This window comes from Engystomops pustulosus, unplaced genomic scaffold (assembly GCF_040894005.1).
Source record: "Engystomops pustulosus unplaced genomic scaffold, aEngPut4.maternal MAT_SCAFFOLD_120, whole genome shotgun sequence".
NCBI classification, from domain to species: domain Eukaryota; kingdom Metazoa; phylum Chordata; class Amphibia; order Anura; family Leptodactylidae; genus Engystomops; species Engystomops pustulosus.
The window spans coordinates 60001-66397 of NW_027285001.1; positions in this window are offsets into that span (position 1 = coordinate 60001).

A 6397-nucleotide genomic window follows, 5' to 3' on the forward strand; every position below is an offset into this window, starting at 1 on the left:
AACGTAGGCGCGGAGCAGAGGCCGGAGGATGTCAGAGAGTGTGGCCGGCGAGGGGTGCACCTCTGCGGGCATGCCTCCGACGTCTAGCCCCCGTTGGTCACGGGGGCTCGGCCAAGCACGCGCCGCCGGCCCCGCAGAGCTGGTTCTCGCCTGGAGTGCGAGCCTTGCCCCGAGCATGGACTTCCGAAGTGATGACGTCAGCGGGAGCAGCCGCTCGGCCGTATCCGGCCGCATGTCACTGTCCCCCGGCCAGACTTGGCGGCAAGTCCCGGGGAGGGGCAAGCCCATGGAAGTAGGAGCTCAGCGGGAGCAGCCAGTTGGCCTATCCGGCCACATGTCACTGTCCCCCGGCCAGACTTGGCGGCAAGTCCCGGGGAGGAACAAGCCCATGGAAGTAGGAGCTCAGCGGGAGCAGCCAGTTGGCCTATGCGGCCACATGTCACTGTCCCCCGGCCAGACTTGGCGGCAAGTCCCGGGGAGGAACAAGCCCATGGAAGTAGGAGCTCCTACTTCCAAAGTGATGACGTCAGCGGGAGCAGCCGCTCGGCCGTATCCGGCGGCATGTCACTGTCCCCCGGCCAGACTTGGCGGCAAGTCCCGGGGAGGAACAAGCCCATGGAAGTAGGAGCTCAGCGGGAGCAGCCAGTTGGCCTATGCGGCCACATGTCACTGTCCCCCGGCCAGACTTGGCGGCAAGTCCCGGGGAGGAACAAGCCGTCAGCGGGAGCAGCCGCTCGGCCGTATCCGGCCGCATGTCACTGTTCCCCGGCCAGACTTGGCGGCAAGTCCCGGGGAGGAACAAGTCAGCGGGAGAAGCCACTTCGCCTACCCGGCCAAGTGTCACTGTCCCCCGGCCAGACTTGGCGGCAAGTCCCGGGGAGGAATAATGCCCATGGAAGTAGGAGCTCCTACTTCCAAAGGGGCAAGTCAGCGGGAGAAGCCACTTCGCCTACCCGGCCAAGTGTCACTGTCCCCCGGCCAGACTTGGCGGCAAGTCCCGGGGAGGAATAATGCCCATGGAAGTAGGAGCTCCTACTTCCAAAGGGGCAAGTCAGCGGGAGAAGCCACTTCGCCTACCCGGCCAAGTGTCACTGTCCCCCGGCCAGACTTGGCGGCAAGTCCCGGGGAGGAATAATGCCCATGGAAGTAGGAGCTCCTACTTCCAAAGGGGCAAGTCAGCGGGAGAAGCCACTTCGCCTACCCGGCCAAGTGTCACTGTCCCCCGGCCAGACTTGGCGGCAAGTCCCGGGGTGGAATAATGCCCATGGAAGTAGGAGCTCCTACTTCCAAAGGGGCAAGTCAGCGGGAGAAGCCACTTCGCCTACCCGGCCAAGTGTCACTGTCCCCCGGCCAGACTTGGCGGCAAGTCCCGGGGAGGAATAATGCCCATGGAAGTAGGAGCTCCTACTTCCAAAGGGGCAAGTCAGCGGGAGAAGCCAGTTGGCCTATCCGGCCTAGAGTCACTGTTCCCCGGCCACATTTGGCAGTAGGTCCCTGGGAGGAATAATGCCCATGGAAGTAGGAGCTACTACCTCCAAAGGGTGAAGACACTTGGCTCTAAGTGCCCGAGAGGTGTAATGCCCTTGGAAGTAAGAGCTCCTACTTCCAAAGGGGCAAGTCAGCGGGAGAAGCCAGTTGGCCTATCCGGCCAAGAGTCACTGTTCCCCGGCCACACTTGGCAGTAGGTCCCGGGGAGGAATAATGCCCATGGAAGTAAGAGCTCCTACTTCCAAAGGGGCAAGTCAGCGGGAGAAGCCAGTTGGCCTATCCGGCCAAGAGTCACTGTTCCCCGGCTACACTAGGCAGTAGGTCCCGGGGAGGAATAATGCCCATGGAAGTAGGAGCTACTACTTCCAAAGGGGCAAGTCAGCGGGAGAAGCCAGTTGGCCTATCCGGCCTAGAGTCACTGTTCCCCGGCCACATTTGGCAGTAGGTCCCTGGGAGGAATAATGCCCATGGAAGTAGGAGCTACTACCTCCAAAGGGTAAAGACACTTGGCTCTAAGTGCCCGAGAGGTGTAATGCCCTTGGAAGTAAGAGCTCCTACTTCCAAAGGGGCAAGTCAGCGGGAGAAGCCAGTTGGCCTATCCGGCCAAGAGTCACTGTTCCCCGGCCACACTTGGCAGTAGGTCCCGGGGAGGAATAATGCCCATGGAAGTAAGAGCTCCTACTTCCAAAGGGGCAAGTCAGCGGGAGAAGCCAGTTGGCCTATCCGGCCAAGAGTCACTGTTCCCCGGCTACACTAGGCAGTAGGTCCCGGGGAGGAATAATGCCCATGGAAGTAGGAGCTACTACTTCCAAAGGGGCAAGTCAGCGGGAGAAGCAAGTTGGCCTATCCGGCCAAGAGTCACTGTTCCCCGGCCACACTTGGCAGTAGGTCCCGGGGAGGAATAATGCCCATGGAAGTAGGAGCTACTACTTCCAAAGGGGCAAGTCAGCGGGAGAAGCCAGTTGGCCTATCCGGCCAAGAGTCACTGTTCCCCGGCTACACTAGGCAGTAGGTCCCGGGGAGGAATAATGCCCATGGAAGTAGGAGCTACTACTTCCAAAGGGGCAAGTCAGCGGGAGAAGCCAGTTGGCCTATCCGGCCAAGAGTCACTGTTCCCCGGCCACACTTGGCAGTAGGTCCCGGGGAGGAATAATGCCCATGGAAGTAGGAGCTACTACTTCCAAAGGGGCAAGTCAGCGGGAGAAGCCAGTTGGCCTATCCGGCCTAGAGTCACTGTTCCCCGGCCACATTTGGCAGTAGGTCCCGGGGAGGAATAATGCCCATGGAAGTAGGAGCTACTACCTCCAAAGGGTGAAGACACTTGGCTCTAAGTGCCCGAGAGGTATAATGCCCATGGAAGTAAGAGCTCCTACTTCCAAAGGGGCAAGTCAGCGGGAGAAGCCAGTTGGCCTATCCGGCCAAGAGTCACTGTTCCCCGGCCACACTTGGCAGTAGGTCCCGGGGAGGAATAATGCCCATGGAAGTAGGAGCTACTACTTCCAAAGGGGCAAGTCAGCGGGAGAAGCCACTTGGCCTACCCGGCCAAGGGTCCCTGTTCCCCGGCCACACTTGGCAGTAGGTCCCGGGGAGGAATAATGCCCATGGAAGTAGGAGGTACTACTTCCAAAGGGGCAAGTCAGCGGGAGCAGCCAGTTGGCCTACCCGGCCAAGGGTCACTGTTCCCCGGCCACACTTGGCAGTAGGTCCCGGGGAGGAATAATGCCCATGGAAGTAGGAGCTACTACCTTCAAAGGGTGAAGACACTTGGCTCTAAGTCCCCGAGAGGTATAATGCCCATGGAAGTAAGAGCTACTACTTCCAAAGGGGCAAGTCAGCGGGAGAAGCCACTTGGCCTACCCGGCCAAGGGTCACTGTTCCCCGGCCACACTTGGCAGTAGGTCCCGGGGAGGAATAATGCCCATGGAAGTAGGAGCTACTACTTCCAAAGGGGCAAGTCAGCGGGAGAAGCCACTTGGCCTATCCGGCCAAGGGTCACTGTTCCCCGGCCACACTTGGCAGTAGGTCCCGGGGAGGAATAATGCCCATGGAAGTAGGAGCCTCTACTTCCAAAGGGTCAAGTCAGCGGGAGAAGCCACTCGGCCTATCCGGCCAAGGGTCACTGTTCCCCGGATACACTTGGCAGTAGGTCCCGGGGAGGAATAATGCCCATGGAAGTAGGAGCTACTACCTTCAAAGGGTGAAGACACTTGGCTCTAAGTCCCCGAGAGGTATAATGCCCATGGAAGTAAGAGCTACTACTTCCAAAGGGGCAAGTCAGCGGGAGAAGCCACTTGGCCTATCCGGCCAAGGGTCACTGTTCCCCGGCCACACTTGGCAGTAGGTCCCGGGGAGGAATAATGCCCATGGAAGTAGGAGCTACTACTTCCAAAGGGGCAAGTCAGCGGGAGAAGCCACTTGGCCTATCCGGCCAAGGGTCACTGTTCCCCGGCCACACTTGGCTGTAGGTCCCGGGGAGGAATAATGCCCATGGAAGTAGGAGCTACTACTTCCAAAGGGGCAAGTCAGCGGGAGAAGCCACTTGGCCTATCCGGCAAAGGGTCACTGTTCCCCGGCCACACTTGGCAGTAGGTCCCGGGGAGGAATAATGCCCATGGAAGTAGGAGCTACTACCTTCAAAGGGTGAAGACACTTGGCTCTAAGTCCCCGAGAGGTATAATGCCCATGGAAGTAAGAGCTACTACTTCCAAAGGGGCAGGTCAGCGGGAGAAGCCACTTGGCCTACCCGGCCAAGGGTCACTGTTCCCCGGCCACACTTGGCAGTAGGTCCCGGGGAGGAATAATGCCCATGGAAGTAGGAGGTACTACTTCCAAAGGGGCAAGTCAGCGGGAGCAGCCAGTTGGCCTACCCGGCCAAGGGTCACTGTTCCCCGGCCACACTTGGCAGTAGGTCCCGGGGAGGAATAATGCCCATGGAAGTAGGAGCTACTACCTTCAAAGGGTGAAGACACTTGGCTCTAAGTCCCCGAGAGGTATAATGCCCATGGAAGTAAGAGCTACTACTTCCAAAGGGGCAGGTCAGCGGGAGAAGCCACTTGGCCTATCCGGCCAAGGGTCACTGTTCCCCGGCCACACTTGGCAGTAGGTCCCGGGGAGGAATAATGCCCATGGAAGTAGGAGCTACTACTTCCAAAGGGGCAAGTCAGCGGGAGAAGCCACTCGGCCTATCCGGCCACATGTCACTGTCCCCCGGCCACACTTGGCTGTAGGTCCCGATGAGGAATAATGCCCATGGAAGTAGGAGCCTCTACTTCCAAAGGGTCAAGTCAGCGGGAGAAGCCACTCGGCCTATCCGGCCAAGGGTCACTGTTCCCCGGCCGCACTTGGCAGTAGGTCCCGGGGAGGAATAATGCCCATGGAAGTAGGAGCTACTACTTCCAAAGGGGCAAGTCAGCGGGAGAAGCCACTTGGCCTATCCGGCCAAGGGTCACTGTTCCCCGGCTACACTTGGCAGTAGGTCCCGGGGAGGAATAATGCCCATGGAAGTAGGAGCTACTACCTTCAAAGGGTGAAGACACTTGGCTCTAAGTCCCCGAGAGGTATAATGCCCATGGAAGTAAGAGCTATATCTTCCAAAGGGGCAAGTCAGCGGGAGAAGCCACTTGGCCTATCCGGCCAAGGGTCACTGTTCCCCGGCCACACTTGGCAGTAGCTCCTGGGGAGGAATAATGCCCATGGAAGTAGGAGCTACTACTTCCAAAGGGGCAAGTCAGCGGGAGAAGCGACTTGGCCTATCCGGCCAAGGGTCACTGTTCCCCGGCCACACTTGGCAGTAGGTCCCGGGGAGGAATAATGCCCATGGAAGTAGGAGCTACTACTTCCAAAGGGGCAAGTCAGCGGGAGAAGCCACTCGGCCTATCCGGCCACATGTCACTGTCCCCCGGCCACACTTGGCTGTAGGTCCCGATGAGGAATAATGCCCATGGAAGTAGGAGCCTCTACTTCCAAAGGGTCAAGTCAGCGGGAGAAGCCACTCGGCCTATCCGGCCAAGGGTCACTGTTCCCCGGCCGCACTTGGCAGTAGGTCCCGGGGAGGAATAATGCCCATGGAAGTAGGAGCTACTACTTCCAAAGGGGCAAGTCAGCGGGAGAAGCCACTTGGCCTATCCGGCCAAGGGTCACTGTTCCCCGGCTACACTTGGCAGTAGGTCCCGGGGAGGAATAATGCCCATGGAAGTAGGAGCTACTACCTTCAAAGGGTGAAGACACTCTGCTCTAAGTCCCCGAGAGGTATAATGCCCATGGAAGTAAGAGCTATATCTTCCAAAGGGGCAAGTCAGCGGGAGAAGCCACTTGGCCTATCCGGCCAAGGGTCACTGTTCCCCGGCCACACTTGGCAGTAGGTCCCGGGGAGGAATAATGCCCATGGAAGTAGGAGCTACTACTTCCAAAGGGGCAAGTCAGCGGGAGAAGCGACTTGGCCTATCCGGCCAAGGGTCACTGTTCCCCGGCCACACTTGGCAGTAGGTCCCGGGGAGGAATAATGCCCATGGAAGTAGGAGCTACTACTTCCAAAGGGGCAAGTCAGCGGGAGAAGCCACTTGGCCTATCCGGCCAAGAGTCACTGTTCCCCGGCCACACTTGGCAGTAGGTCCCGGGGAGGAATAATGCCCATGGAAGTAGGAGCTCCTACTTCCAAAGGGGCAAGTCAGCGGGAGCAGCCAGTTGGCCTATCCGGCCAAGGGTCACTGTTCCCCGGCCACACTTGGCAGTAGGTCCCGGGGAGGAATAATGCCCATGGAAGTAGGAGCTACTACTTCCAAAGGGGCAGGTCAGCGGGAGAAGCCACTTAGCCTATCCGGCCAAGGGTCACTGTTCCCCGGCCACACTTGGCAGTAGGTCCCGGGGAGGAATAATGCCCATGGAAGTAGGAGCCTCTACTTCCAAAGGG